Consider the following 26,371-nt stretch of genomic DNA (forward strand, 5'->3'; position numbering starts at 1 on the left):
GCTGGAAAGTGGAGCTGAGTCCACAAAAGATCAGCCATGATCTAATTGAATGGTGGAGCAGGCTCGAGGGGCCAGATGGCCTATTCCTGCTCCTAGTTCTTATGAAATCATTGTTCGGCCACTGGACCCTTGTCTGCCAGCTGGACCTCTTACCCTCCCTCTTAACCTCTGAAGATCTTCTCCATCTCCTGAATCAACTCCCAGCTTCTGAGCCAGTTTCCCATAACCTTAAACCTCATCCAGACCTTCAGATCAATCTCCACACCACGGAATTTGTGAAATATCCTTAACTGTGAATGGTTAGAGTGCTGACACTGTGGGATCCCTGTCTTATCTCAGGGCCTTTCATGCATCAGTGCAGACTCACCGGGGCCGAAGAGCCTCTTCTTCACTGTAGTATTCTGTGATTCTGAGATCTCAGTCCATTTCTGAATGACTTATTCTGAACTTTCAGTGTTTCCCTGCACTGACCTCCCCATCCCAATTCCAGGAATTCACACATCTGTTCCCTGCTCATTCCACCCTGGCACCTTTTTCACAGACACACTGATCCTAAAGAGAAACAAGACAGGGATATGAAGCTGTGATCAATGCTGTAAGTTTTATTTCTGATTACACCACATTATTCAGAGAGCAGTAATACAGGGTCAGGGGTTAGGGGAGTGAAGCAATCAAACAGAGGCTGTTTCCCAGGAATTAAGCTTTCATTCAGTAAGAATGTGGAGAGTTCGGGCTGCTGACAATTCCTCACTGGATCTTCCACCTTTACCTTCAATTGGGTGATGAATCATCGTCGTTTCTGGCAACAAGAATGTCAGGTTTCTCCTCAGCGACTGACACTTCACTAATGTCAGGTTTCTTCTCAGCGACTGACACTTCACTAATGTCAGGTTTCTTCTCAGCAACTGACACTTCACTAATGTCAGGTTTATTCTCAGCGACTGACACTCCACTGTTTCTCGCCAGGGCATCCAGCTCATTCCTATACCTCGCTAAAAGTAAAAGAAAATATGAAGACAAAATTAATTGTTGGTTCTTCAGCTGGAGGGAGAACAATGAGAAAACATGAAGCAGAGTCTGTCAATGTGACAGGGACAGACTCGGACAACAAAGCAACATTAGATTATTTGTATTTAATAAACTCCCACAGCTCCCTGCCTCCAACTCTCTTGCTCGTACAGCCTCACTCTCTCCCTCCCACTCCCTACCCTGTACAGACTCTCTCCCTCCCTCCCATTCCCTGGGCGAGTACACACTCCCTCCCAGGCCGATACAGACTACCTCCCTTCCATTCCCTGGCCTGTACAGACTCCCTCCCTCCCACTCCCTTGCCTGTACAGACTCCCTCCCTCCCACTCCCTGGCCTGTACAGACTCAGTCCCTCCCTCCCATTCCCTGGCTTGTACACACACACGCCCACTCATTCCCTGGCCTGTACAGACTCACTTCCTCCCTCCCACTCTCTGATCTGTACAGACTCACTCTTTCTCCTCCCACTCCCTGGCTTGTACAGACTCCCTCCCTCCGTCCCACTTGCCGATCAGTACAGACTCACTGTCTCCTTCCCACTCTCTGTACTGTAGAGAGGCTCTGGGGGTTACCTCAGGTTGGAGACCACCACACCCACTATCTGAGACGAGAGACAGGGAGATCAAAGTTTAGATATTTATATAGAACCTTTCCCATCACTTGAAGAATCTGAACAGTTTCACAGACCCAGTTTCTTAAGATCCAATGCTGTTTAATAGGAAACACTGCAGCCAATCATCTCACAGAAAACTCACACGAACAGCCAATGAGATTTGACAGTTGGAGGAGTTTCTGATCACCCTGGTGCAGACAATGATGTTGGTCCAGGTCACTGGGAGAACTCTCAGCCATTTCACAGAATATCCCATATAAAGAACAAAGAATAAAGAAATGTACAGCACAGGAACAGGCCCTTCGGCCCTCCAAGCCCGTGCCGACCATACTGCCCGACTAAACTACAATCTTCTGCACTTCCTGGGTCCGTATCCTTCTATTCCCATCCTATTCATATATTTGTCAAGATGCCCCTTAAATGTCCCTATCGTCCCTGCTTCCACTACCTCCTCCGGTAGCGAGTTCCAGGCACCCACTACCCTCTGCGTAAAAAACTTGCCTCGTACATCTACTCTAAACCTTGCCCCTCTCACCTTAAACGTATGCCCCCTAGTAATTGACCCCTCTACCCTGGGGAAAAGCCTCTGACTATCCACTCTGTCTATGCCCCTCATAATTTTGTATACCTCTATCAGGTCGCCCCTCAACCTCCTTCGTTCCAGTGAGAACAAACCGAGTTTATTCAATCGCTCCTCATAGCTTATGCCCTCCATACCAGGCAACATTCTGGTAAATCTCTTCTTCACCCTCTCTAAAGCCTCCACATCCTTCTGGTAGTGTGGCGACCAGAATTGAACACTATACTCCAAGTGTGGCCTAACTAAGGTTCTATACAGCTGCAACATGACTTGCCAATTCTTATACTCAATGCCCCGGCCAATGAAGGCAAGCATGCCGTATGCCTTCTTGACTACCTTCTCCACCTGTGTTGCCCCTTTCAATGACCTGTGGACCTGTACTCCTAGATCTCTTTGACTTTCAATACTCTTGAGGGTTCTACCATTCACTGTATATTCCCTACCTGCATTAGACCTTCCAAAATGCATTACCTCACATTTGTCCGGATTAAACTCCATCTGCCATCTCTCCGCCCAAGTCTCCAGACAATCTAAATCCTGCTGTATCCTCAGACAGTCCTCATCGCTATCCGCAATTCCACCAACCTTTGTGTCGTCTGCAAACTTACTAATCAGACCAGTTACATTTTCCTCCAAATCATTTATATATACTACAAAGAGCAAAGGTCCCAGCACTGATCCCTGTGGAACACCACTGGTCACAGCCCTCCAATTAGAAAAGCATCCCTCCATTGCTACCCTCTGCCTTCTATGGCCTAGCCAGTTCTGTATCCACCTTGCCAGTTCACCCCTGATCCCGTGTGACTTCACCTTTTGGGATCAGGGGTGAACTGGCAAGGTGGATACAGAACTGGCTAGGCCATAGAAGGCAGAGGGTAGCAATGGAGGGATATATTCCCTATCCAAGGAACATGCGAGGTTTCTGTTTAATGTTTCATCTAAAATATGAACCCCCCCCCCCCCCCAACGATGCAACACTCCTGCAGTGCTGGGCTGTGTGTACTGGAGTGGGACATCAACCCAGAATAGTGCAGCACTCCCACAGTGCTGGGCTCTATGTTCTGCAGTGGAATATCAATCCACAACTTGTTCATTCAACCGCCCCCCCCACCCCCAGTTACTGACAATGAATCAATGCACCCATTGTCACATCTACTGAATCCACCTTCTCACAGCCACATCCCTTTGAAAGCGACCGTGTTAATCCAGTTAAATTAACAGGGTTGAAACTATTTAACTTTCACTTCCCTCTCGTCATCTTTTTCACTTTATTCTTTCATGTGATGTGCGTGTCGTTGGTCAGACCCAACATTTGTTGCCCACTCCCTGAACAGAGTGGTTGCTGAGGGTCTTGGGGGAGGTCGTTTTTCACTAACTTGATAGAGTTTTTCGAGGAAGTCACAAAGATGATTGATGCAGGTAGGGCAATGGATGTTGTCTATATGGACTTCAGTAAGGCCTTTGACAAGGTCCCTCATGGCAGACTGGTACAAAAGGTGAAGCCACACGGGATCAGGGGTGAGCTGGCAAGATGGATACAGAACTGGCTAGGTCATAGAAGGCAGAGAGTAGCAATGAAACGGTGCTTTTCTGATTGGAGGGCTGTGACTAGTGGTATTCCGCAGGGATCAGTGCGGGAACCTTTGCTGTTCGCAGTATATATAAATGATTTGGAGGAAAATAAAACTGGTCTGATTAGTAAGTTTGAACCTATCCAATAGCTGCTTGAAGGTCCCTAATGTTTCCGACTCAACTACTTCCACAGGCAGTGCATTCCATGACCCCACTACTCTCTGGGTAAAGAACCTACCTCTGACATCCCCCCTATATCTTCCACCATTCACCTTAAATTTATGTTCCCTTGTAATGGTTTGTTCCACCCGGGGAAAAAGTCTCTGACTGTCTACTCTATCTATTCCCCTGATCATCTTATAAACCTCTATCAAGTCGCCCCTCATCCTTCTCCGTTCTAATGAGAAAAGGCCGAGCACCCTCAACCTTTCCTCGTAAGACCTACTCTCCATTCCAGGCAACATCCTGGTAAATCTCCTTTGCACCTTTTCCAAAGCTTCCACATCCTTCCTAAAATGAGGCGACCAGAACTGTACACAGTACTCCAAATGTGGCCTTACCAAAGTTTTGTACAGCTGCATCATCACCTCACGGCTCTTAAATTCAATCCCTCTGTTAATGAACGCTAGCACACCATAGGCCTTCTTCACAGTTCTATCCACTTGAGTGGCAACTTTCAAAGATGTATGAACATAGACCCCAAGATCTCTCTGCTCCTGCTCCTCCACATTGCCAAGAACTCTACCGTTAACCCTGTATTCCGCATTCATATTTGTCCTTCCAAAAAGGACAACCTCACACTTTTCAGGGTTAAACTCCATCTGCCACTTCTCAGCCCAGCTCTGCATCCTATCTATGTCTCTTTGCAGCCGACAACAGCCCTCCTCACTATCCACAGCTCCACCAATCTTCGTATCATCTGCAAATTTACTAACCCATCCTTCAACTCCCTCATCCAAGTCATTAATGAAAATCACAAACAGCAGAGGACCCAGAACTGATCCCTGCGGTACGCCACTGGTAACTGGGATCCAGGCTGAATATTTGCCATCCACCACCACTCTCTGACTTCTATAGGTTAGCCAGTTCGTTATCCAACTGGCCAAATTTCCCACTATCCCATGCCTCCTTACTTTCTGCATAAGCCTACCATGGGGAACCTTATCAAATGCCTTACTAAAATCCATGTACACTACATCCACTGCTTTACCTTCATCCACATGCTTGGTCACCTCCTCAAAGAATTCAATAAGACTTGTTAGGCAAGACCTACCCCTCACAAATCTGTGCTGACTATCCCTAACCAAGCAGTGTCTTTCCAGATGCTCAGAAATCCTATCTTTTGTAAGGGCCACGAAGAATCCAGCACGAGTTTTAAGGATACAAAGTAATAACATTTATTCTCAATAACATATATATATATAACAGCAGCAGCAGCAGCAACTTCCCTTGCTGCACACTCCTTCCTGCTGGTCCCAAACTGGCCAGCTTTATTTATACATGGAGTTTACTAATGGTTTCTCCGCCCCCCTCATTGGGGGGGGGCTTCATACTCCCACAGGATTGTGAGATTGTCATTAGTCCCCAGCCAATGGTAAGCAGGCAGGTTGTAACATCCCTCCCCCCCAAAGTCCAAGGAATCCACCGAAGACCCTGGCGAAGGAGGGCGTCGGACTCGTTTTGCCGCAGGCCGGACACCATTTGCACGCGGCGCTGGATCAGGCGGCATGTAACGAGACGGAGACCGGCGTGATGAACGGCGTAACGGTTGTACATCCACGGCCCGTGGACCCGAAGATTCCCCCTCTGATGCGCCCTGTGTCTCCATCTCGGAGTCAGAGTCTGCTGCCTCCGTCATGTCAGCGTCTCTATCTCCATTCGGTTCTGGAACGACCTGCGCAGGCTTTGAGTGAGGCACCAGAGGAAGATTGTGAGGACTACCTTCCATTGTCTCTGGTCTCTGCGGCTGTAGAAATGAGCTCCGGGGCGGGGAATCTTTGGAGGGGATAGTCCTCTGGACCGAACGTGGTCTACATGTTTGCGCTGGAGACGACCCTGGGCTTTCACCTGGTAAGATATAGGGCCCGTTTGGCAAAAGATTACACCAGGAACCCACTGGGCACCACTAGCAAAATTCCGAACGAACACTGGGTCACCGGGCGCAAACTGCCGAATCGGCCGATGCTGAGAAAATCTCTGTCCCTGCCGTTCTTGTGTGCGGCGTACTTTTGCGCCAATGTCCGGGAAAATCATACTAAGGCGGGTGCGAAGTCTCCGGCCCATTAGGAGTTCTGCGGGAGCTACCCCAGTCACTGCATGGGGGGTGGCCCTATATGTAAACAAAAAGCGAGACAGTCTCGTGTCCATTGATCCGGAAGACTGCTTCTTTAGGCCTCTTTTGAATGTCTGCACTGCGCACTCTGCCAACCCATTTGAAGCGCGTGGTAAGGGGCAGTGCGGATATGGCGTATGCGTTCATCTTTATGAACCTCGCAAACTCCTCACTCGTGAATGGAGTGCCGTTATCCATGACCAGCACCTCGTGGAGGCCATGCGTACTAAAAGACAAACGCATCTTTTCAATTGTTGCGCAGGACGTTGTTCCCTGCATCTTATGCACCTCTAGCCATTTAGACTGGGCGTCGATTTATAAAAGGAACATGGATCCCTGAAAAGGGCCGGCGAAATCCGCATGCAAGCGCGCCGAAGGTCGCCCTGGCCATTCCCAGTGATGTAGGGGCGCGGCCGGCGGAAGCTTCTGATGCTCCTGGCAAATGGAGCAGTTTTGGGCCACCTTCTCAATGTCGGTGTCGAGGCCTGGCCACCAGACATAACTCCGGGCCAACATTTTCATTTTGGTCACACCTGGATGCCCATTGTGCAAGTCTCTTAATATCAGCTCCTGGCCTTTTTCTGGGACAATCACACGCGTCCCCCACAAGAGGATGCCGTCTTCCACGCTGAATTCTGACAGCTTGGAGGAAAATGCCCGCATATCGCCTGGGAGCTGTCTATGCTGCCCACCATACAGGACTATGTGCCGAACCTTTGACAGGACTGGCTCCGTCTGGGTCCACTCACAGATCTGTGATGCCGTGACAGGCAAGGTGTCCATAAAATTCAGGGTTGCAACCACCTCACCGGTCGTGGGGGTCGACATGGGGCCGGTCGATAAAGGCAATCGGCTCAGTGCATCGGCATTTGCTATCTGCGTTCCTGGTTTGTGCTCCAGAGAATACTCGTATGCAGCGAGCAACAAAGCCCAGCGCTGGATCCGTGTGGAAGCAATGGGCGGTATTGGCTTATCCTCTCGGAAAAGTCCCAACAGAGGCTTATGATCAGACACGATAGTGAAATGGCGGCCATACACGTACTGGTGGAAGCGTTTCACCGCAAAAACCACTGCCAGGCCCTCCTTCTCGATCTGCGCGTACGTTTTCTCCGCTGCAGTCAATGTGCGGGAGGCGAAAGCTATCGGTCGCTCGGCCCCGTTCTCCATCTTGTGGGACAGGACGGCCCCAATACCATACGGGGATGCATCACATGTGACGAGCAAAGGCTTTCCAGGATCATAGTGGGTTAGTAACCCAGACAACGACAATTGTTGCTTTACCCGCCGGAAAGCAGTTTCTTGCGGCTGACCCCAAACCCAGGTGTGATTTTTCTTTAGCAGAAGGTGCAACGGGGCCAGCGTAGTTGCCAGATTGGGTAGGAACTTCCCCTTAATAGTTTACGAGACCGAGAAAAGAACGAAGATGCGAAGTGTCAGTCGGGGCGGGGGCCTGTTGAATCGCACGCACCTTCTCTGCAACGGGTTGCAAACCTTCGCGGTCCACCCGATAACCTAGGTAGACTACTTCCTTTGCCTGAAAGACGCACTTTGTGCGACGTAAACGGACTCCAGCCTCTGAAAAGCGTCTAAGGACAGCCTCCAGATTTTCCAAATGTTCCTGCTCCGACGTCCCTGTAATCAAAACGTCATCTAAGTAGACACGTGGTAAACCTCTCAAAATGCACTCCATAACACGTTGAAAAATAGTGCAGGCAGAGGATACTCCAAAGGGCAACCGTGTATATTCATACAGGCCCCGGTGTGTATTAATTGTTACATATGGTCGGGGGGCAAGGTCCAGCTCCAACTGTAGGTAGGTGTGACTCATATCTAATTTTGTGGAGAGTCCGCCTGCAAGCTTCGCATAGAGATCCTCTATGCGAGGCATTGGATATCGGTCGAGTCGGGAAGCCGTATTCACTGTAAGTTTATAGTCGCCACACAAGCGAACTGTGGCATCTGGCTTCATTACAGGTACAATTGGTGCTGCCCAGTCAGCAAAACGGACGGGCCTGATAATACCCAAACTCTCCAAACGAGTGAGCTCCCCATCTACCTTCTCGAGCAAGGCGTAAGGCACCGGGCGCGCCCGGAAATAGCGCGGCGTGGCTCCTGGTTCGACTTGGATACGGGCTTTATTTTCCCAAAACCAGGCTGGAATATATCTGGGTATCGTCCTAGCACCTCAGTCAACCCTCCAGAAACTGTTTGGAGGATGTGCTGCCATTGCAACCGCAAATGGCGCAACTAGTCCCGCCCCAACAGGCTGGGCCCCTGGCCGCGCACCACGATAAGTGGGAAACGCCCCTCCTGGCGTCCATAAACAACAGGGGTCATTGAAGTTCCTGCAATGTCCAGTGGTTCCCTCGTGTAGGTGGCCAACCTGGCCTGTGAGTTGGTTAATGTAAGGGTCTGTATACCCTGCTTGATGCGGTCAAATGTCCTCTGGACGATCACAGAGACCGCTGCGCCAGTGTCCAACGCCATCTCAAGCGGGTGACCATTGACCCGTACCGTCACCTTAATGGGGGCCACACGGGGAGCTGCCACACAATGCAGCTGCAGGCAGTCGTCCTCCGTCTCCACGTCCTCAGGAGTAGTCGGCGCAGGTTCATCCACATGGAAAGTACGGCCCCTGGGCTGGACCCAGTTTCGGTCGGAACGACGGCGCCTCTGACGCCCCCAGGACCGGTGTCCGCGACGGGGTCGGCGCCTACAAGTCTGACACGGACATGGCTCCTCATCCATTGGTTCTGGAGAAGGGTCCCTTCGGGGAGGAATGTCCGACGGCCTCCGGCGTCGGTTCGGACGTCGCCTCGCCCAAGGTACCGCAGGAGTGCGGGGGGATGTTTTCGGACGGAAGGGGTTGCGCCCCAAGACATGCAGTTCCATTCCCTGTAGCTCCTGCAATCCTCGTTCTGCGCTCTCTCGGGACAATACTATTTGAATGGCCTGTTGAAAAGTCAATGTTGGCTCAGCTAACAACTTTCACTGGGTGGCCGCATTGTTAATACCGCAAACCAAACGGTCGCGTAACATTTCTGACAAGGTCTCACCATAGTCACAGTACTCCGCAGTCCTGCGTAGCCTGGATAGAAAGTCGGCAAGGGATTCTCCAGGGGTACTCTCAGCGCTATTAAACCGGTAACGCTGGACTATTGTGGATGGGGTTGGGTTAAAATGTTGCCCCACTATATTCACAAGTTCATCAAACGTTTTGGTGTCCGGCGCAGCTGGGTACGTAAGGCTCCTAATCACCCCAAACGTATGCGGGCCGCAAGCGGTGAGCAATATGACCACCTGCCGCTCTTTTTCGGTGATATTGTTTGCCCGGAAATAGTAACGCATCCGTTGTGCATACTGGTTCCAGCTTTCCAGCGCAGCATCAAAAACATCCAAACGTCAGTACAGACGCATGGTATAATAGAAAACAACTTCCAACCTGGATCCAACAAAAATCCAGGGAGGTGGCTTCAGTAGTGGAGACAGCTATTCACTTTAACCCTCGTCGCCAGTTTTGTAAGGGCCACGAAGAATCCAGCACGAGTTTTAAGGATACAAAGTAATAGCATTTATTCTCAATAACATATATATATATAAAACAGCAGCAGCAGCAACTTCCCTTGCTGCACACTTTTTCCTGCTGGTTCCAAACTGGCCAGCTTTATTTATACATGGAGTTTACTAATGGTTTCTCCACCCCCCTCATTGGGGAAGCTCATACTCCCACAGGATTGTGGGATTGTCATTAGTCCCCAGCCAATGGTAAGCAGGCAGGTTGTAACACTATCCTTCAGTACCCTTTCCATTACGTGCCGACCACCGAAGTAAGACTAACTGGCCTGTAATTCCCAGGGTTATCCCAAGTCCCTTTTTTGAACAGGGGCACGACATTTGCCACTCTCCAATCCCCTGGTACCACCCCTGTTGACAGTGAGGACGAAAAGATCATTGCCAAAGGCTCTGCAATTTCATCTCTTGTTTCCCATAGAATCCTTGGATATATCCCGTCAGGCCCGGGGGATTTGTCTATCCTCAAGTTTATCAAAATGCCCAACACATCTTCCTTCCTAACAAGTGTTTCCTTGAGCTTACCAGTCTGTTTCACACTGTCCTCTCCAACAATATGGCCCCTCTCATTTGTAAATACAGAAGAAAAGTACTCTTTCAAGACCTCTCGTATCTCTTCAGACTCAATACACAATCTCCCGTTACTGTCCTTGATCGGACCTACCCTCGCTCTAGTCATTCTCATATTTCTCACATATGTGGAAAAGGCCTTGGGGTTTTCCTTGATCCTACCCGCCAAAGATTGTTCATGCCCTCTCTTAGCTCTCCTAATCCCTTTCTTCAGTTCCCTCCTGGCTATCTTGTATCCCTCCAGCGCCCTGTCTGAACCTTGTTTCCTCAGCCTTACTTAAGTCTCCTTTTTCCTCTTAACAAGACATTCAACCTCTCTTGTCAACCATGGTTCCCTCACTCGACCATCTCTTCCCTGCCTGACAGGGACATACATATCAAGGACACGTAATACCTGTTCCTTGAACAAGTTCCACATTTCACTTGTGTCCTTCCCTGACAGTCTATGTTCCCAACTTATGCACTTCAATTCTTGTCTGACAACATCGTATTTACCCTTTCCCCAATTGTAAACCTTGCCCTGTTGCACGCACCTATCCCTCTCCATTACTAAAGTGAAAGTCACAGAATTGTGGTCACTATCTCCAAAATGCTCCCCCACTAACAAATCTATCACTTGCCCTGGTTCATTACCAAGTACCAAATTCAATATTGCCTCCCCTCTGGTCGGACAATCTACATACTGTGTTAGGAAAGCTTCCTGGACACACTGCACAAACACCACTCCATCCAAACTATTTGATCTAAAGAGTTTCCACTCAATGTTTGGGAAGTTAAAGTCACCCATGACTACTACACTGTGACTTCTGCACCTTTCCAAAATCTGTTTCCCAATCTGTTTCTCCACATCTCTGCTACTATTGGGGGGCCTATAGAAAACTCCGAACAAGGTGACTGCTCCTTTCCTATTTCTGACTTCAACCCATACTACCTCAGTAGGCAGATACTCCTCAAACTGCCTTTCTGCAGCTGTTAAACTATCTCTAATTAACAATGCCACCCCCCTACCTCTTTTACCACCCTCCCTAATCTTATTGAAACATCTATAACCAGGGACCTCCAACAACCATTTCTGCCCCTCTTCTATCCAAGTTTCCGTGATGGCCACCACATCATAGTCCCAAGTACCGATCCATGCCTTAAGTTCACCCACCTTATTCCTGATGCTTCTTGCATTGAAGAATACACACTTCAACCCATCTCCGTGCCTGCAAGTACTCTCCTTTGTCAGTGTTCCCTTCCCCACTGCCTCACTACACGCTTTGGTGTCCTGAATCTCGGCTAGCTTAGTTGCTGGACTACAAATCTGGTTCCCATTCCCCTGCCAAATTAGTTTAAACCCTCCCGAAGAGTACTAGAAAACCTCCCTCCCAGGATATTGGTGCCCCTCTGGTTCAGATGCAACCCGTCCTTCTTGTACAGGTTCCACCTTCCCCAGAATGCACTCCAATTATCCAAATACCTGAAGCCCTCCCTCCTACACCATTCCTGCAGCCACGTGTTCAGCTGCACTCTCTCCCTATTCCTAGCCTCGCGATCACGTGGCACCGGCAACAAACCAGAGATGACAACTCTGTCTGTCCTGGCTTTTAACTTCCAGCCTAACTCCCTAAACTCGTTTATTACCTCCACACCCCTTTTCCTACCTACATCGTTGGTACCGATGTGCACCACAACTTCTGGCTGCTCCCACTCCCCCTTAAGGATTCTGAAGATACGATCCGAGACATCCCTGGCCCTGGCACCCGGGAGGCAACATACCTTCCGGGAGTCTCGCCCGCGACCACAGAATCTCCTACCTATTCCCCTAACCATTGAATCTCCTACTACTATTGCTTTTCTATTCTCCCCCTTCCCTTCTGAGCCCCAGAGCCAGACTCAGTGCCAGAGACCTGGCCGCTAGGGCCTTCCCCAGGTAGGTCATCCCCAACAGCATCCAAAACGGTATACTTGTTTTGAAGGGGAACGGCCACGAGGGATCCCTGCAATGTCTGCCTATTTGTTTTCTTTCCCCTGACTGTAACCCAGCTACTCTTGTCCTGTACCTTGGGTGTGGTTACCTCCCTGTAACTGTTCTCTATCATCCCTCTGCCTCCCGGATGATTCGGAGTTCATCCAGCTTCAGCTCCAGTTCCCCAACACGGTCTTTGAGGAGCTGGAGTTGGGTGCACTTCCCGCAGGCATAGTCAGCGGGAACACCGGTGGTATCCCTCACCACCCACATCCTACAGGAGGAGCATGCAACTGGCCTAGCCTCCATCCCCTCTTACCTTACAGAATATAGCTGCCCTGTGAACCAACTGGACCTCCGCCCTCCGACCCTGCTCCCAGTCAGCTGCATTCTCTGTAAACTCCTGGCTCCCTTCTCGCTCATTGCGGAAATGTAGGAAACAAAATGAAAGGAGCGCCTTACTCCCTCCTCACCTAACTCCCTCAGTCACCAAACTCTCACTATAGCACTCAAATGCACCAAATTCAGCATTCCCTCAGTCACCAAACTCTCACGAGAGCACTCAAATGCACCAAAACAAGTTGGTGAACGGCTTCTACGCCTTCTTCTGATCAGCGGGTGGTGAATTTTATTTACTCCAGTGTGAGGAATTCCACCAGGTCGGACAGCCAGTCAAACAAACAGTTGTCAACTGCCCCAGCAGCCTCAGGCACACCCATACCTACTGTCACAGTCTCCGAAGTTAGCTTGGCCTTCTTGAAAATGAACTCTCGGGAAGCAACAGGTCCTGACGGAGTCCCTGGTCGTGCACTCAGACCCTGCGCGGACCAACTGGCGGGTGTGTTCATGGACATCTTCAACTTCTCCCTACTCCGTTCCGAGGTTTCAACCTGCTTCAAGCAGCCCACCATCATACCAATGCCAAAGAAGAACCAGGCAACGTGCCTCAATGACCACCAACCGGTGGCCCTGACATCTATTGTTATGAAGTGCTTCGAGAGGTTGATCATGAGACGCATCAACTCCATACTCCCAGAATGCCTTGATCCACTGCAATTCACATACCGCCACAACCCACAATGCCAGCCAAGCTTAATCAAAGCTCCAAAACTTAGGACTTGACTCCTCTCTCTGCAACTGGATCCTGGACTTCCTGACCATAGACCACAATCAGTAAGGATAAACAACAATACCTCCTCCACAATAGTCCTCAATACCGGGGCCCCGTAAGGCTGCGTGCTTAACCTCCCCTACTACACTCCCTTTACACACATGAATGTGTGGCAAAATTCAGCTCCAACTCCATCTACAAGTTTGCTGATGACACGACTGCAATGGGTCGGATCCCAAATAACAATGAGTACGAGTACAGGAGGGGGATAGAGATCCTAGTGGCATGGTGTAACAACAATCTCTCCCTCAATGTCAGCAAAACTAAGGAGCTGGTCATTGACTTCAAGAAGTGAAGTGTCGCACACACCCTTGTCTGCATCAACGGTGCTGAGGTGGAGATGATTGAAAGCTTCAAATTCGGCATGTCCACATTGACTCTTATCAACATCTTCCAATGCACCATAGAAAGCATGCCATCTGGCTGCGTCACAGCTTGGTTTGGCAACAGCTTGAACATAGAACATTACAGCGCAGTACAGGCCCTTCAGCCCTCGATTTGCGCCGACCTGTGAAACCACTCTAAAGCCCATCTACACTACTCCCATATCGTCGATATGTCTATCCAATGACCATTTGAATGCCCTGAGTGTTGGCGAGTCCACTACTGTTGCAGGCAGGGCATTCCACGCTCTTACTACTCTGAGTAAAGAACCTACCTCTGACATCTGTCCTCTATCTATCTCCCCTCAACTTAAGCTATGTCCCCTCGTGCTAGACATCACCATCTGAGGAAGAAGGCTTTCACTGTCCACCCTATCCAATCCTCTGATCATCTTGTATGCCTCAATCAAGTCACATCTTAATCTTCTTCTCTCTAACGAAAACAGCCTCAAGTCCCTCAGCCTTTCCTCATAAGATCTTCCCTCCATACCAGGCAACATTCTGGTAAATCTCCTCTGCACCCTTTCCTTTGCTTCCACATCCTTCCTATAATGCAGCAACCAGAATTGCACGCAATACTCCAAATGCGCCCGCACCAGAGTTCTGTACAGCTGCAACATGACCTCATGGCTCCAAAACTCAATCCCTCTACCAATAAAAGCTAACACAATGTACGCCTTCTTAACAACCCTCTCAACCTGGGTGGCAACTTTCAGGGATCTATGTACATGGACACCGAGATCTCTGCTCATCCACACTGCCAAGAATCTTACCATTAGCACAGTACTCTGTCTTCCTGTTATTCCTTCCAAAATGAATCACCTCACACTTTTCTGCATTAAACTCCATTTGCCACCTCTCAGCCCAGCGCTGCAGCTTATCTATGTCCCTCTATAACTTGTAACATCCGTCCGCACTGTCCACAACTCCACCGACTTTAGTGTCATCTGCAAATTTACTCACCCATCCTTCTACGCCCTTCTCCAGGTCATTTATAAAAATGACAAACAGCAGTGTTCCCAAAACAGATCCTTGTGGTACACCACTAGTAACTGGACTCCAGTCTGAACATTTCCCATCAACCACCACCCTTTATCTTCTTCCAGCTAGCCAATATCTGATCCAAACTGCTAAATCACCCTGAATCCCATGCCTCTGTATTTTCTGCAGTAGCCTACCGTGGGGAACCTTATCAAACGCTTTACTGAAATCCATATACACGACATTAACTGCTTTACCCTCATCCACCTGTTTGGTCACCTTCTCAAAGAACTCAAAGGTTTGTGAGGCACGACCTACCCTTCACAAAACCGTGTTGACTATCTCTAATCAAATTATTCCTTTCCAGATGATTATACATCCTATCTCTTATAAGCCTCTCCAATATTTTGCCCACAACAGAAGTAAGGCTCACTGGTCTATAGTTACCAGGGTTGTCTCTACTCCCCTTCTTGAACAAGGGGACAACATTTGTTATCCTCCAGTCTTCTGGCACTATTTCTGCAGACAAAGATGGCTTAAAGATCAAAGCCAAAGGCTCAGCAATCTCCTCCCTAGCTTCCCAGAGAATCCTAAAATAAATCCCATCCGGCCCAGGGGACTTATCTATTTTCACACTTTCCAGAATTTCTAACACCTCCTCCTTATGAACCTCAAGCCCTTCTAGTCTAGTAGCCTGAACCTCAGTATTCTCCTCGACAACACTGTCTTTTTCCTGTGTGAATACTGATGAAAAATATTCATTTAGCACCTCTCCTATCTCCTCGGACACCAAGCACAACTTCCCACTACTGTCCTTGACTGGCCCTACTCTTACTCTAGTCATTTGTTTATTCCTGACATATCTATAGAAAGCTTTGGGGTTATCCTTGATCCTACCTGCCAAAGACTTCTCATGTCCCCTTCTGGCTCTTCTTAGCTCTCTCTTTAGGTCCTTCCTAGCTAACTTGTAACTCTCGAGCGCCCTAACTGAACCTTCATGTCTCATCTTTACATAAGCCTCCTTCTTCCTCTTGACAAGTGTTTCAATTGCTTTAGTAAACCACGGTTCCCTTGCTCGACCACTTCCTCGCTGCCTGACAGGTACATACTTATCAAGGATACGCAGTAGCTGTTCCTTCAACAAGCTCCACATTTCCATTGTGCCCATCCCCTGCAGTTTTCCTCTCCATCTGATGCATCCTAAGTCTTGCCTCACCGCATCATAATTGCCTTTCCCCCAGATATAACTCTTGCCCTGCGGTATATACCTATCCCTTTCCATCACTAAAGTAAACGTAATCGAATTGTGGTCACTATCACCAAAGTGCTCACCTACCTCCAAATCTAACACCTGTCCTGGTTCATTACCCAGTACCAAATCCAATATGACCTCGCCTCTCGTTGGCCTATCTACATACTGTGTCAGGAAACCCTCCTGCACACATTGGACAAAAACGGACCCATCTAAAGTACTCGAACTATCGCGTTTCCAGTCAATATTTGGAATGTTAAAGTCTCCCATAACAACTATCCTGTTGCTTTCGCTCCCATCCAGAATCATCTTTGCAATCCTTTCCTCTACATCACTGGAACTTTTCGGAGGCCTATAGAAAACCCCTAACAGGGTGACCTCTCCTTTCCTGTTTCAAACCTCAGCCCATACTACCTCAGTAGACGAGTCCTCATCAAACGTCCTTTCTGCCACCGTAATACGGTCCTTGACTAATAATGCCACCCCTCCCCCTCTTTTACCACCTTCCCTACGCTTACTGAAATATCTAAACCCGGCACCTGCAACAACCATTCCTGTCCCTGCTCTATCCATGTTTCCGAAATGGCCACAACATCAAAGTCCCAGGTACCAACCCATGCCGCAAGTTTACCCACCTTATTCCGGATGCTCCTGGCATTGAAAAGACACACTTTAAACCACCTTCCTGCCTGCCGGTACACTCCTGCAACTTTGAAACCTTACTCATGACCTCACTACTCTCAACACTGGAGCTACAATTCAGGTTGCCAAGCCCCTGCTGAACTAGTTTAAACCCTCCCGAAGAGCATTAGCAAATTTCCCCCCCAGGATATTGGTACCCCTCTGGCCCAGGTGTAGACCATCCCGTTTGTAGAGGTCCCACATACCCCAGAATGAGCCCCAATTATGCAGAAATCTGAAACCTTCCCTCCTGCACCATCCCTGTAGCCACGTGTTCAACTCCTCTCTCTACCTATTCCTCGTCTCGCTATCACGTGGCACATGTAACAACCCAGAGGTAATAACTCTATTTGTCCGAGTTCTAAGTTTCCACCCTAGCTCCCTGAATTCCTGCCTTACATCCCTATCCCTTTTCCTACCTATGTCGTTGGTACCTATGTGGATCACGACTTGGGGCTGCTCCCCCTCCCCCTTAAGGATCCCGAAAACACGATCCAAGACATCACGCACCCTGGATGGTATGGCAACTGCTCGACCCAAGACTGTAAGAAACTACAGAGAGCCATGAACACAGCCATCATTTTGTCCATCATACAAAACCGTCTCCCATCCATTGACTGTCCCTACCTCCCACTGCCTCGGGAAAGTGGACAGCATAATCAAAGACCCCTCCCATCCGGCATTTTCTTTTTCTTGGATTGGATTTTGTTTATCGTCACGTGTACCAAGGTATAGTGAAAAGTATTTTTCTGCGGGCAGCTCAATAGATCATTAAGTACATGAAAAGAAAAGGAGATAAAAGAAAATACATAACAGGGCAACACAAGGTACACAATGTAACTACATAACACCGACATTGGGTGAAGCATACAGGGGTATAGTTTTAATGAGGTCAGTCCATAAGAGGGTCGTTTAGGAGTCTGGTAACAGCGAGGAAGAAGCTGTTTTTGAGTCCGTTTGTGCGTGTTCTCAGACTTTTGTATCTCCTGCACGATGGAAGAAGTTGGAAGAGTGAGTAAGCTGGGTGGGAGGGGTCTTTGATTATGCTGCCCACTTTCCCCAAGCAGCGGGAGGTGTAGATGGAGTCAATGGATGGGAGGCAGGTTCGGGTGATGAACTGGGCTGTGTTCACGACTCTCTGAAGTTTCTCGCAGAAGTTTTTCTTGGAGCGAGCAGTTGCCATACCAGGCTGTGATGCAGCAAGATAGGATGCTTTCTATGGTGCATCTGTAAAAGTTGGGAAGAGTTAATGTAGATATGCCGAATTTCCTTAGTTTCCTGAGGAAGTATAGGCGCCGTTGTCCTTTCTTGGTGGTAGTGTCGACGTGGGTGGACGAGGACAGATTTTTGGAGATATGTACCCCTAGGAATTTGAAACTGATAACCATCTCCACCTCGGCCCTGTTGATGCTGACAGGGGTGTGTACAGTACTTTGCTTTCAGAAGTCAATGACCAGCTCTTTAGTTTTGCTGGCATTGAGGAATAGATTGTTGTCGCTGCACCACTCCACTAAGTTCTCAATCTCCCTACTGTATTCTGACTCGTCGTTATTCGAGATCCGGCCCACTATGGTCATATCGTCAGCAAACCTGTAGATGGAGTTGGAACCAAATTTTGCCACACAGTCGTGTGTGTACAGGGAGTACAATAGGGGGCTAAGTACGCAGCCTTGTGGGGCCCGGGTATCTGAGTACTATTGTGGAGGAGATGTTGTTGTTTATCTTACTGATTGTGGTCTGTGGGTTGGAAACGCGAGGATCCAGTTGCAGAGTGAGGAACCAAGCCTGAGGTTTTGGAGCTCTTCCAACCTCTTCCATCGGGCAGATGATACAAAAGTCTGAGAACACACAGTAATAGATTCAAAAACAGCTTCTTCCCCACCGTTACCAGACTCCTGAATGACCCTATTATGGACTGAACTGATCTCTCCACGCATCTTCTCTACTGTGTAGCACTACACTCCATATGCTCATCTGATGTCTATGTCTCTGCATTTACATTGCGTATTTATCGTATGTCCTATGTCTTTCATGTATGGAACGATCTGCCTGGACTATACGCAGTAAAATACTTTTCATTGTGCCTGGGGACATGTGACAATAAATCTAAATCTAAAATCTTTAGGTACTGGCCGGAGTGACCTGTGGGCTGTCTATCTCCGTAGGTTTTGGGAAGCTCTCTCTTCAGACCAGGTTACTCAGTATTTGGGCCATATATTCCATGGGGTTTCTGCCCCCGGTGCCCTCCGTTAGGCCCACGATACGGAGATTCAGGTGCCAGTTTTCCTGGTCCTCGACCTTCCCTTCCAGTGCCCCTTGTGTCGCCACCAATCTTGCCACTTCTGTTTCCAGGGAGGCGATTCAGTCACTGATCGGTTGCAGCTTTTTCTAGGTCCCTGACTGCTGCCTTCTGTGCTTCCAGTCAGCGCTGTTTTCTCCAATGCCACCTTGAAGGGGGTCGGCGTGTCCGTGACCACTGCCTGCACTGTCCCATCATTTCCAGCTTGTTGGCATCTCTGTGTTTCTGGAGCTCCTGAGTCATGAGGTGCATCCAATCGCTTTTCGGTGGATAGTCCACCAAGGGTGTCGATGGCCCAACTCGCTCCTCGTGTTCGCTAGCTTATATTCATGACCCTTATTGTGTAACTGTGCCTCCTAGCTTATATACATGGCCGTTATTCTGTAACTTTGCCTGGTACTTCCCAGCTAGCTTACATACACAACCCTTACTCTGCACCTGTGTCTCCTGGTTCCCCAGATAGCTTATATACATGACCCTGAACATAATTTGCAAGGAGCATCCAGGAGGGCTTCCTGAAACAATACGTAATAATAATAATCTTTATTAGTGTCACATTAACACTGCAATGAGCCCCTGTGTAAAGTGTCCAACTAGGGAAGGGCCGAACTGGACCTTGAATTGGGGAATGAGCCCGGCCAGGTGATCGAAGTTTCAGTAAGGGAGCATTTCGGGAACTGTGACCATAATCCAGTAAGTTTTAAGGTACTGTTGGATAAAGATAAGAGTAGTCCTCGGATGAAGGTGCTAAATTGAGGGAAGGCTAATTATAACAATATTAGGCAGGAACTGAAGAATCTAGATTGGGGCCGGATGTTTGAGGGTAAATCAACATCTGGAATGTGGGGAGGCTTTCCAATTATTGAAATTCAGGATCAACATGTTCCTGTGTCAAAGAATGATAAGTATGGCAAGTTTTGGGAAGGTTGGATAATGAGGGATTTTGTGAGCTCAGTCAAAAAGAAAAGGGAAACATTTGTAAGGGTGAGGAGTCAGGGAACAGATGAAGCCCATGAGAAATATTACGGTAGATAAGTCCCCAGAGCCTGATGGGATCTACCCCAGAATACTGAAGGAGGCAAGGGAGGAAATTTCTGGGGTCTTGACAGAAATCTTTGTATCCTCACTGGCTACTGGTGAGGTCCCAGAGGAGTGGAGAATAGCTAATATTCCTCTGTTTAAGAAGGGTAGCAAGGATAATCCAGGAAATTACAGGCTGGTGAGCCTTACATCAGTGGTGGGGAAATTATTGGAAAGGATTGTTCCTGACAGGATTTACTCCCAATTTGAAGCAAGTGGACGTATCAGCGAGAGGCAGCATGGTTTTGTGAAGGGAGGTCGTATCTCACCCACTTGATCGGGTTTTTTGAGGAAAATGATTGATGAAGGTAGGACAGTGGATGTTGTCCACGTGGACTTCAGTAAGGCCTTTGACTAGGTCCCTCATGGCAGGCTGGTACAGAAAGTGAAGTCACATGGGGTCAGAGGTGAGCTGGGAAGATGGATACAGACCTAGCTCGATCATAGAAGACAAGAGTGTAGCAGTAGAAAAGTGCTTTTCTGAATGGAGGGCTGTGACTAGTGGTGTTCCACAGGAATCAGTGCTGGGACATTTGCTGTTTGTAGTATGTATAAATGATTTGGAGGAAAATGTAACTGGTCTTATTTGTAAGTTAGCGGACAACTCAAAGGTTAGTGCAATTGCGGATAGCGATGAGGACTGTCAGAAGATACAGCAGGATATAGATTGGTTAGAGTCTTGGGCAAAGAGATGGCAGTTGGAGTTTAATCCGAACAAATGTGAGATAATGCATTTGAAAGATCTAATACAGGTGGAAAATATAGTAAATAGCAGAACCCTTAAGATTATTGACAGGCAGAGGGATCTGGGTGTACAGGACCACAGGTCACTGAAAGTGGTAACGCAGGTGAAGAAGGTATTCAAGAAGGCATACTGCAGGGCAGCACGGTGGCACAAGTGGTTAGCACAGTTGCCTCATGGTGCCGAGGTCCCAGGTTCGATCCCAGCTCTGGGTCACTGTCCGTGTGGAGTTTGCACATTCTCCCCATGTTTGTGTGGGTTTCACCCCCACAACCCAAAAGATGTGCAGGGTAGGTGGATTGGACATGCTAAATTGCCCCTTAATTGGTAAAGATTAGTTGGATACCCTAAATTTAAAAAGAAAAAAAAAAGAAAGCATTCGGCATGCTTGCCTTCATTGGACGGGGCATTGAGTATAAAAATTGGCACGTCATGCTGCAACTGTACAGAATCTTAGTTACGCCAAACTTGGAATATCGTGTTCAATTCTGGTCGCCACACAGAAGGATGTGGACGCTTTAGAGAGAGTACAGAAGAGGTTTACCAGGATGTTGCCTGATACGAAGGGTATTAGCTATGAGAAGCGTTTGGATAAACACGGTTTGTTCTCAATGGAACGACAGAGGTTGAGGGGTGACCTGAAAGAAGTCTACAAAATTATGAGGGGCATGGACAAAGTGGATAGTCAGAGCCTTTTTCCAGAGTGGAAGAGTCAATTCCGAGGGGGACACAGTTTTAAGTTGCGAGGAGCAAAGTTTAGAGGAAATGCTTAAGGAAAGTTTTTTACACAGAGGGCAGTGGGTGCCTGGAACTCGCTGCCAGAGGAGGTGGTGGAAGCAGGTACGCTAGTGATGTTTAAGGGGCATCTTGACAAATACATGAATCGAATGGGAATAGAGGGATATGGACCCTGGAAGTGTAAAAGGTTTTAGGTTAGATTGGCAACACGGTCGGCGTTAGGCAAATTCGACATTCTGAATTCTCCCTCTGAGTACCCGAACAGGCGCAGGAGTGTGGTGACTAGGGGATTTTTTACAGTAACTTCAGTGCAGTGTTCATGTAAGCCGACTTGTGACACTAATAAAGTTTAGTATTACTATAGAGGTTGATGTGGGAATTGCCCTTGGGCGGGCCAAGTGATGCCTCATTTTCAAATTACGAAGTCTTACAACACCAGGTTAAAGTCCAACAGGTTTGTTTCGATGTCACTAGCTTTCGGAGCGCTGCTCCTTCCTCAGGTGAATGAAGAGGTCTGTTCCAGAAACACATATATAGAGAAATTCAAAGATGCCAAACAATGCTAGGAATGCGAGCATTAGCAGGTGATTAAATCTTTACAGATCCAGAGATGGGGTAACCCCAGGTTAAAGAGGTGTGAATTGTACCAAGCCAGGACAGTTGGTAGGATTTTGCAGGCCAGATGGTGGGGGATGAATGTAATGCGACATGAATCCCAGGTCCCGGTTGAGGCCGCACTCATGTGTGCGGAACTTGGCTATAAGTTTCTGCTCGGCGATTTTGCGTTGTCGCGGGTCCTGAAGGCCGCCTTGGAGAACGCTTACCCGGAGATCAGAGGCTGAATGCCCTTGACTGCTGAAGTGTTCCCCGACTGGAAGGGAACATTCCTGCCTGGTGATTGTTGCGCGATGTCCGTTCATTCGTTGTCGCAGCGTCTGCATGGTCTCGCCAATGTACCACGCTTCGGGACATCCTTTCCTGCAGCGTATGAGGTAGACAACGTTGGCCGAGTCGCACGAGTATGTACCGCGTACCTGGTGGGTGGTGTTCTCACGTGTAATAGTGGTATCCATGTCGATGATCTGGCACGTCTTGCAGAGATTGCCATGACAGGGTTGTGTGGTGTCGTGGTCACTGTTCTGAAGTCTGGGTAGTTTGCTGCAAACAATGGTTCGTTTGAGGTTGCGCGGTTGTTTGAAGGCAAGTAGTGGGGGTGTGGGGATGACCTTGGCAAGATGTTCATCGTCATCAATGACGTGTTGAAGGCTGTGAAGAAGATGACGTAGTTTCTCCGCTCCGGGGAAGTACTGGACGACGAAGAGTATTCTGTCGGTTGTGTCCCATGTTTGTCTTCTGAGGAGGTCGGTCCGGTTTTTCGCTGTGGCGCGTTGGAACTGTCGATCGATGAGTCGAGTGCCATATCCCGTTCGTACGAGGGCATCTTTCAACGTCTGTAGATGTCTGTTACGCTCCTCCTCGTCTGAGCAGATCCTGTGTATACGGAGCGCTTGTCCATAGGGGATGGCTTCTTTAATGTGTTTAGGGTGGAAGCTGGAGAAGTGGAGCATCATGAGGTTATCCATGGGTTTGCGGTAAAGCGAACCGGAACAGCAGACCGAGAGATCTGCAGTGCGGCAACCGAAGAGGAAAGAGTCGAATTGGACCCCTCCGGAAGGCCGCTGCCTCAGACTCGACATGTATGCTCAAGCCGTCAGGAGTCGCGTCAATGCCAGATTCATCAGTCGCATTCACAAGACAGCCCCGAACGTCACCCAAGCACAACGCAATGCCATCCGCGCTCTCAAGACCAACCACAGCATCGTCATCAAACCAGCAGACAAAGGGGGGGCCACTGTCGTACAGAACAGAACGGACTACTGCAAAGAAGTATACCGACAACTGAACAACCAAGAACACTACAGACAGTTACCCGCAGATCCGACCAAGGAACACATCCGCCAACTTAACAGACTGATCAAGACCTTGGATCCAGATCTTCAGAGCACCCTACGTGCTCTCATCCCACGTACTCCCCGCATTGGAGATCTCTACTGCCTCCCGAAAATACATAAGGCCAACACACCAGGCCGCCCTATCGTTTCAGGCAATGGGACCCTGTGTGAGAACCTCTCTGGCTACATCGAGGGCATCTTGAAACCCATCGTACAAGGTACACCCAGCTTCTGTCGCGACACGACGGACTTCCTACAGAAACTCAGCACCCATGGACCAGTTGAACCAGGAACATTCCTCGTCACAATGGACGTCTCGGCACTCTACACCAGCATCCCCCATGATGACGGCATTGCTGCAACAGCCTCAGTACGCAACACCGACAACTGCCAATCTCCAGACGCAATTCTGCAACTCATCCGCTTCATTCTGGATCACAACGTCTTCACCTTCGACAACAAGTTCTTCATCCAGACGCACGGAACAGCCATGGGGACCAAATTCGCACCCCAATACGCCAACATCTTCATGCACAAGTTTGAACAGGACCTACTCACCGCACAGGACCTTCAACCGATGATATACACCAGATACATCGATGACATTTTTTTCCTTTGGACCCACGGCGAAGAATCACTGAAACGACTACACGATGACATTAATAAGTTCCATCCAACCATCAGACTCACCATGGACTACTCTCCAAAATCAGTTGCATTCTTGGACACACTCGTCTCCATCAAGGACAGTCACCTCAGCACTTCGCTTTACCGCAAACCCACGGATAACCTCATGATGCTCCACTTCTCCAGCTTCCACCCTAAACACATTAAAGAAGCCATCCCCTATGGACAAGCGCTCCGTATACACAGGATCTGCTCAGACGAGGAGGAGCGTAACAGACATCTACAGACGTTGAAAGATGCCCTCGTACGAACGGGATATGGCACTCGACTCATCGATCGACAGTTCCAACGCGCCACAGCGAAAAACCGGACCGACCTCCTCAGAAGACAAACATGGGACACAACCGACAGAATACCCTTCGTCATCCAGTACTTCCCCGGAGCGGAGAAACTACGTCATCTTCTTCACAGCCTTCAACACGTCATTGATGACGATGAACATCTTGCCAAGGTCATCCCCACACCCCCACTACTTGCCTTCAAACAACCGCGCAACCTCAAACGAACCATTGTTTGCAGCAAACTACCCAGTCTTCAGAACAGTGACCACGACACCACACAACCCTGTCATGGCAATCTCTGCAAGACGTGCCAGATCATCGACATGGATACCACTATTACACGTGAGAACACCACCCACCAGGTACGCGGTACATACTCGTGCGACTCGGCCAACGTTGTCTACCTCATACGCTGCAGGAAAGGATGTCCCGAAGCGTGGTACATTGGCGAGACCATGCAGACGCTGCGACAACGAATGAACGGACATCGCGCAACAATCACCAGGCAGGAATGTTCCCTTCCAGTCGGGGAACACTTCAGCAGTCAAGGGCATTCAGCCTCTGATCTCCGGGTAAGCGTTCTCCAAGGCGGCCTTCAGGACCCGCGACAACGCAGAATCGCCGAGCAGAAACTTATAGCCAAGTTCAGCACACATGAGTGCGGCCTCAACCGGGACCTGGGATTCATGTCGCATTACATTCATCCCCCACCATCTGGCCTGCAAAATCCTACCAACTGTCCTGGCTTGGTACAATTCACACCTCTTTAACCTGGGGTAACCCCATCTCTGGATCTGTAAAGATTTAATCACCTGCTAATGCTCGCATTCCTAGCATTGTTTGGCATCTTTGAATTTGTCTATATATGTGTTTCTGGAACAGACCTCTTCATTCACCTGAGGAAGGAGCAGTGTTCCGAAAGCTAGTGACATCGAAACAAACCTGTTGGACTTTAACCTGGTGTTGTAAGACTTCGTACTGTGCTCACCCCAGTCCAACGCCGGCATCTCCACATCATTTTCAAATGGCAGCCGATTGTGGGGAGTGGTATGGTGGAGGCTGGGGTGTGGTGTGGTCGGGTGGTGGAGGGTGCGCGGTTGGTGAGATTGGGGCATCCATACAGCCGGTGGCACCCTACAGAACCACGTGCCAAGGAGGGTCGTCAGTGAGGTACGCAGCAAATGGCCACCTTGCAGGCGCGGCAAATGGCTGCCTTGCAGGCTGCGGTCATTGCCTGTGCACTACCCCAGTCCCTTGGGGGGTCACCCTGGCCAAATGGCCCGTCGCCCGTCACCCCTTCCCCCTCTCCTACCCCCACACCCCAGCCAGTGTCAGGAACGGCAGTCCACAGTCACGCCGCTCCTCTCTCTCGTACATCCCCGCTCTCCCTCTCTCCCTCTTCAGCCATGGCTCCTGTTTCTCAATTTTTAAAAGCACAAGTGAACCTCACCACCGGAAACTCCCCCCAATGGAGGCGGAAATCACAGAGGCTCCGGAGAATACCAGGTCATAGAAAACATAGAAAACATAGAAAATACAGCACAGAACAGGCCCTTCGGCCCACGATGTTGTGCCGAACCTTTGTCCTAGATTAATCATAGATTATCATTGATTTTACAGTGCAGAAGGAGGCCATTCGGCCCTTTGAGTCTGCACCGGCTCTTGGAAAGAGCACCCTACCCAAACTCAACACCTCCACCCAACACCAAGGGCAATTTGGACATTAAGGGCAATTTATCATTGGCCAATTCACCTAACCCGCACATCTTTGGACTGTGGGAGGAAACCGGAGCACCCGGAGGAAACCCACGCAGACACGGGGAGGACGTGCAGACTCCGCACAGACAATGACCCAAGCCAGAATCGAACCTGGGACCATGGAGCTGTGAAGCAATTGTGCTATCCAC

At 49.1% G+C, this 26,371-nt stretch overlaps 1 long non-coding RNA gene across 2 annotated transcripts in view; it reads right to left on the minus strand.

The window, feature by feature from the left end:
* Positions 1 to 576: 576 nt before the first annotated feature.
* The window catches only part of LOC140389224 (uncharacterized), a 56,571-nt gene continuing 30,776 nt past the window's right edge, over positions 577 to 26,371 (minus strand). For both annotated transcript variants that reach the window (XR_011934296.1, XR_011934295.1), the window contains one exon: positions 577 to 992. This is a non-coding gene — a long non-coding RNA (uncharacterized lncRNA). The remainder of the gene's footprint in view (positions 993 to 26,371) is intronic.

The sequence above is a fragment of the Scyliorhinus torazame genome, chromosome 14 (assembly GCF_047496885.1).
Source record: "Scyliorhinus torazame isolate Kashiwa2021f chromosome 14, sScyTor2.1, whole genome shotgun sequence".
Taxonomy (NCBI): Eukaryota; Metazoa; Chordata; class Chondrichthyes; order Carcharhiniformes; family Scyliorhinidae; genus Scyliorhinus; species Scyliorhinus torazame.